Here is a 6,270-nt window from a genome sequence, read left to right on the forward strand (position 1 = left end):
GGTTTTGGTGTGTGTTTGGTGGAGGCCGATGAGTCATATATATATATATATGGAAGTCAAACCAACCTCGCATTGTGATCGGGATCTAAACCGATTAGGTTTAGGGTTTAGACTTCCATATCTCGCAGACTTAGGGACCAAGTTACCAAAAATTAAAATTGCAAAAGGAAGCCGTGCGACGGCCCATTCACGCAGGTGCCGCACGCCCGCGCGCTTCGCCCAGCCCGACGAGGCGTGGCGTGCGCGCATGTGGTGTTTTATTTCCCTCCTCCATCACATAGTTTGGAGGAGTGAAGACAACCTCTATATTTATATTGGTCATCCCACTCCTCCACTAGTAAGGTGGGATTAAATTTGTACCACTTCCTCTTGCGCACATGGGACTTTGAGATTTATTAAAATTTCTGAATTTGTTAATTGGTCAAGCCCACTAAAATTCCAGCATAAACAAGTAACAAGTTAATATAGGAATATAGGGTATATAGAGAAAGGGTCCAAATATATGTGGGATATGGTATTTGAAGATATTATGCGAAGATTACTAGTAAATATGTCAGGGTATATCCAATATTCAATATATGATTATATATAAGGAAAGTGGAGATAGAATCTCTCTGATTGCTTCAACTTTGAGAGCAAGATTAGGACTCCAGAACAGATATGTTAGTTCCCAAGTGCTACGAGACGAGAAAGGGTGTGGAGATCTCAAATATGAAGAACATGATCCCAAGAAGAGGAGACAACATCAGCCTAGAGAGTATGGCGCTACTGCAGCAACCCTATCACCGCGGGTTCTAAAAGCCCTTCAACGCCGGTTCCGAAGAGTGTTGGATTAGGATCGACAGTGATGGGTAGGTCATCACTGCCAGTTTATGAACCAGCGGTGAAACTCTAATTATCACCGTAGGTTTGTGATCTGAACCGACAGTGATGACCAAGATCATTGGCACCGGGTCAGTTTCAAAACCACCAGTGATCACTACCGGAATCAGGGGCTTTGCCGAGTGTCCCCGATTACACTCGGCAAAGGCTTTGCCGCATGTAACACTCGGCAAAGGGCACTCGGCAGCGATTTCGTCGGCAAAGACGTCTTTACCGAGTGCCTTTTGTCGGGCACTCGGCAAAGACTTTGCCGAGTGCCAAAAAATACTCGGCAAAGAGAAGCACTCAGCAAAATATAAATCGAAAAAAATTCAAAAAATGAAACAGAAAAAAACGAATTTATTGGGGGAGGCATGCACATCCAACTAGTCACCCATCTAATAGGTTTGTGATCTGAACCGACAGTGATGACCAAGATCATTGGCACCGGGTCAGTTTCAAAACCGCCAGTGATCACTACCGGAATCAGGGGCTTTGCCGAGTGTTTGGGACACTCGGCAAAGCCCCGATTACACTCGGCAAAGGCTTTGCCGCATGTAACACTCGGCAAAGGGCATTCGGCAGCGATTTCGTCGGCAAAGACGTCTTTGCCGAGTGCCTTTTGTCGGGCATTCGGCAAAGACTTTGCCGAGTGCCAAAAAATACTCGGCAAATAGAAGCACTCGGCAAAATATAAATCGAAAAAAATCCAAAAAATGAAACAGAAAAAAACGAATTTATTGGGGGAGGCATGCACATCCAACTAGTCACCCATCTAATAGGTTTGTGATCTGAACCGACAGTGATGACCAAGATCATTGGCACCGGGTCAGTTTCAAAACCGCCAGTAATCACTACCGGAATCAGGGGCTTTGCCGAGTGTCCCAGACACTCGGCAAAGCCCCGATTACACTCGGCAAAGGCTTTGCCGCATGTAACACTCGGCAAAGGGCATTCGGCAGCGATTTCGTCGGCAAAGACGTCTTTGCCGAGTGCCTTTTGTCGGGCATTCGGCAAAGACTTTGCCGAGTGCCAAAAAATACTCGGCAAATAGAAGCACTCGGCAAAATATAAATCGAAAAAAATCCAAAAAATGAAACAGAAAAAAATGAATTTATTGGGGGAGGCATGCACATCCAACTAGTCACCCATCTAATAGGTTGCACATTTTTTTCAGCAATTTTTCATAATTTGCCGAAGATAGATTTCGAACTCACGACCTCCTGCACACAAACAACTCCCTCTACCACTGCACCACTGGACCACATGTGTCAACATTACGTTTTTATTCTCCACATATTATAATTAACCGAGTGTAAATTATTTGTTTGAGATAGTAAATAAATTCAAATGAAAAAGTTGTGAACTACAAAGTGGTATAACTTTTCGAGATCTACAACTTTTATTTTGGTAGTTTCTTCATCCGAGATCGTTTACAAAATTTGAATTTCAAATTTGAAAACTTCAAACGTATTTTAATATGACACAATGATTTCAAATCAAAAAGTTATCAACTACAAACTTTTATAACTTTTTGAGATCCACAACTTTAATTTTGATGGTTTTTCCATTCGAGGTCATTTACAAAATTCGAATTTTAAATTTTCTATATTCAGACAAGATGACTTCAAATTAAAATGTTGCCAACTCTAAAATCTTATAACTTCTCAAGATCTACAAAGTTTATTTTGGTTGTTTTGTCATTTCTTCATCTGACATGATAATTCTAATATTGTTCACAAATCTTGTATATCTCTCTTCTAGTTTCATAAACTACGAGAGAGATATATATGTTTTGTGAACAAATATACATTTATTTTGTCAAATGAAGAAATGTCTAAAATAAGAATTGTGCATCTTGATGAGTTATACAACTTTGTAGTTGAAAATATTTTTATTTGAATTAATTTACTACTTTAAAATATGATTTGAAAATTATCTTTGCCGAGTGTCTAAAAAAGTCACTCGGCAAAGAGCTTCTTTGCCGAGTGTCTAAACAAGGCACTCGGCAAAGAGCTTCTTTGCCGAGTGTCTTCAAAAATGCACTCGGCAAAGAGCTTCTTTGCCGAGTGTCTAAAAAAGGCGCTCGGCAAAGACCGGCACTCGGCAAAGAAGCTCTTTGCCGAGTGCCCGAAAAAAAACACTCGGCAAAATATTTGACACTCGGCAAAGATCATTTTTCCGGTAGTGGATAACTGTTTCAATTTTCACCACCAGTTTGTAGTTTAAACTGGAGGTGATCGTAGCTTCCACCACTTGTTCCAATGGCTACTATGACCACCTATTTACGAGCCGGCAAGTGCCCGCGATGAAAGCCTAACACCACGAATTTGAACTCAATGGGCGACGATGAAAGCCAAGCTCCACTATTAAAATTAAACTACTATACCAGTATAACGGGACTTCTAAATATATATATATATACATGTAGCACTATATTACACCTAAGGTGTATATTCTACACCCAACTAACCCCACTAGCTAACCAGCCCAACCCAGTACCCCTACCATCTCATTCCCCCGAAAATAAAAACATGTGAGCACGAGCCGCGAGCCGCGCGGAGCACGGCGAGAGGCGAGCGCGAGCAATCACAGCTCACGGGGAGCTGCGGGGCGGCCGGCGCGGGGAGCGGCGGCGGCGCGGCCTCGTGGGGATCGGTGGCGGGCGGCCTCGTGGGGATTGTTGGCACTGATCACGATGATCGGCCTCTCCACAAACTCACGGACTCTATGAACACTTAGATGGATGGAAAAACACACTAAATTGACTCGGCCACAATATCCAACCAACGAGCACCTGCAGATTTTCTGCATGCAATCACTAGCATGCAGCATGGTCTTCTCTGATCAAACTAACTCGTACACATGCACCTACAGATACACACGCACATGACACAAACTTGGACACAGCTTGACACAAATAACAAAAAGATTAAGTCCAACAGGGATCGCGTCGGCTCGGCCTTGCGGGGAGCGGTGGTGGCGCGGCCTGCGCGGGGAGACGGCAACGCGGCCTGCAAGGAGCAGCGGCCTGCGCGGGAGCAGCCACAGACGCGCGCGCAGTGCACGGGCGCGGCGACGCGCACAGCGCACGGATGTGGAGCAGAGCCAGAGCACGCGCATGCTAGGAATCCAGCAGCTGGTCGCCCATCCCATCTAATCTCTCTGATTTTGCTGTGATTGGTAGGTAATGGACACCTACCTCAGTAATTGAGCTCTCTCATCACCAAAATCTCACTACCCCACTGATTTTTTTCTAATTTTGGTCAATCTGGTGGAGGACAGTGGGTTAGGGACATCTCCGTGGCGAGCAGATTGGGGATTCAAATTACTGAACCTTCCACTGGGAATTCGCGAAATTACTGAAGCACTCGACATCTTCTCTCAGTAATTGAGCTATTACTCGTCCTGTTCTAACTTTTCTCCCTGTGTTTTGCTGTGATGGATTGATGGAGTTCAGCAATTTATGGCATGATTTCTAGTTTTATTGTTAGCCATCGAGATCAGTATCCGGCGCTAGATGGTTCAGTAATTGGCCTATTCAATCTTTATTGAGTTACTTAAGATGAAAATTTTACTAGCTCAGTATTTCTTCTATTTTCAGTAGTTTTCAGGTAGTATCAGGAGATCTATTCAATCTATTGTAGTTCAGTAGTCTAGTATTTAGCTTTTTAATCCAGCAGTTCAGTAATACCAGTATGTTCAGTAGTCTAGTATTTTCAGTAGTGTCGAGAGCTTTATTCAAATCTCATGTAGTTCAATAGTCTGGTATTATCCTTTTGATACAGTAGTTCAGTTGTCTAGTATTATCCTTTTGATCCAGTAGTTCAGTAGTCTAGTATTTTGATCCAATAGTGAAGAAAATTGATTCGCCAGTAATCGAGCAATCCCTACAAAAGGTACTTGTTCAGTAGGTTTTTTGAAGTTTTAGTAGTATCAATTACTAAGCTCTCTCGATCTCATGTACCTCGGTGGTCCAGTAATTTGTATTGTGTCGTGTGATGGCAGTAGTTCATTAGTTTTTTTTTTCTTTTTTTGCAGTAGCTCGGTAGTCCAGTTATTCAATTACCGAAGAAATGTATTCGCCTGTTATCAGCATATCACCAGAAAATGCATTTGTTCAGTAGTTTCTGTAGTTCAGTATTTTTTCAGTTAACAGGTTCTTTCAATCTATTATTGTTTGGTATTCCAGTATTTGTATTTCAGTTAATGTGCGGAGAGCAGCGGTGGCGCGTGCCACTGTGCCTTGAGTCGGGCACGTGTGAGCTGTACCGAGGCGAGCAGGTTGGGGTTCGAAAAATTATTGAAAGCTTTGCCATGGTTCAAAGTATCCGGCTCTAGATAGTTCAGCCTATGTTGAGTTACTGAATATAAAATTCCACGAACTCGGCAGTTTTTCAGTTTCAGCAGTTTTTGTTATTGAGCTCTATTCAATCTCATGTAGTTCGGTAATCTAGTATTTTATTGTTTGATCCAGTAGTTCAGTATTTTCTAAATAGTTCAGTATTGTTAAGTTAATTAGCTCTCTCAATCATCTGCATTTTTTTGGTCTTTCAGTAGCCCAGTATTTCAGTAGTCTACTATTTTTTCTGTAGTTCATGAGGTCAACTTTGAGTCATTGGATGCTGCATACTTTGAGTGCATTTGATTGCTCGTTCGAGGGGCAAGCACAAGTCGAAGGTTGGGGATGACCACAAGACATCAAAGACATCGAATCATAGTGGGTGCAAAAAAGCAATGGTCCGTGCTAGAACAGCGGGGATGGAAGGCGTGCCCTTTTTACACGCATTGTGCTTCAGCATAGCCACAAGCTCATCCCTGCAGCGCACACGATGATTTCTCAAATCATGGAAATACTAAAATTACTGATGTACCATGGCTAGTTGTTTTTGATGAAACAAAAAAGCACATTGCTGATGATCTGTTGTATTACTGGATTACTGGTTACATTGGTCATAACATGTTCCTAAATTACTGGTTGTATTGGGTCTCCCTATCACTGAATCCAAGCATATGTATATGGTGTGATACTGAAAGAAATGAACCACCAAAAACCTAAAAAAATACTGGAAGAAAATGCATAATACAAGTAATCCTAATAATATTTATAAGCATTACTGGATCTGAAAAAATACTGATTATCTGGAAGGTACACCATTGTTGATTGCAAAAAATAATTTATGAAAATAAGGTGTTGGTGAATCCGGAAGATATTACTTCATGTACATAATACTGAATAACTAGATTACCGAATACAAGCATCTGCTGAATATTTATTACTGAGTCTCTTAGTTACTGAATCCAAACACAAGAACTATTTGCAATAATTACTGGCCTGCATGGAATCCTGAATCCATCCAATGTAAAAAAAGTTCTGAATAACTGGATTTCCGAATTACTAAATCCATC

The 6,270-nt window shown here is 41.8% G+C and overlaps 1 long non-coding RNA gene across 1 annotated transcript; it reads left to right on the plus strand.

Annotated features, from left to right (window-relative positions):
* The first annotated feature begins 3,792 nt into the window (after nt 1-3,792).
* Nucleotides 3,793-5,827, plus strand: LOC112876183. The gene is made up of 3 exons (XR_003225269.1): nt 3,793-4,044; nt 4,147-5,145; nt 5,457-5,827. It is a non-coding gene; the product is annotated as an uncharacterized LOC112876183 (long non-coding RNA).
* Nucleotides 5,828-6,270: the final 443 nt, after the last annotated feature.

This window comes from Panicum hallii, chromosome 1 (genome assembly GCF_002211085.1).
Source record: "Panicum hallii strain FIL2 chromosome 1, PHallii_v3.1, whole genome shotgun sequence".
Lineage (NCBI taxonomy): Eukaryota > Viridiplantae > Streptophyta > Magnoliopsida > Poales > Poaceae > Panicum > Panicum hallii.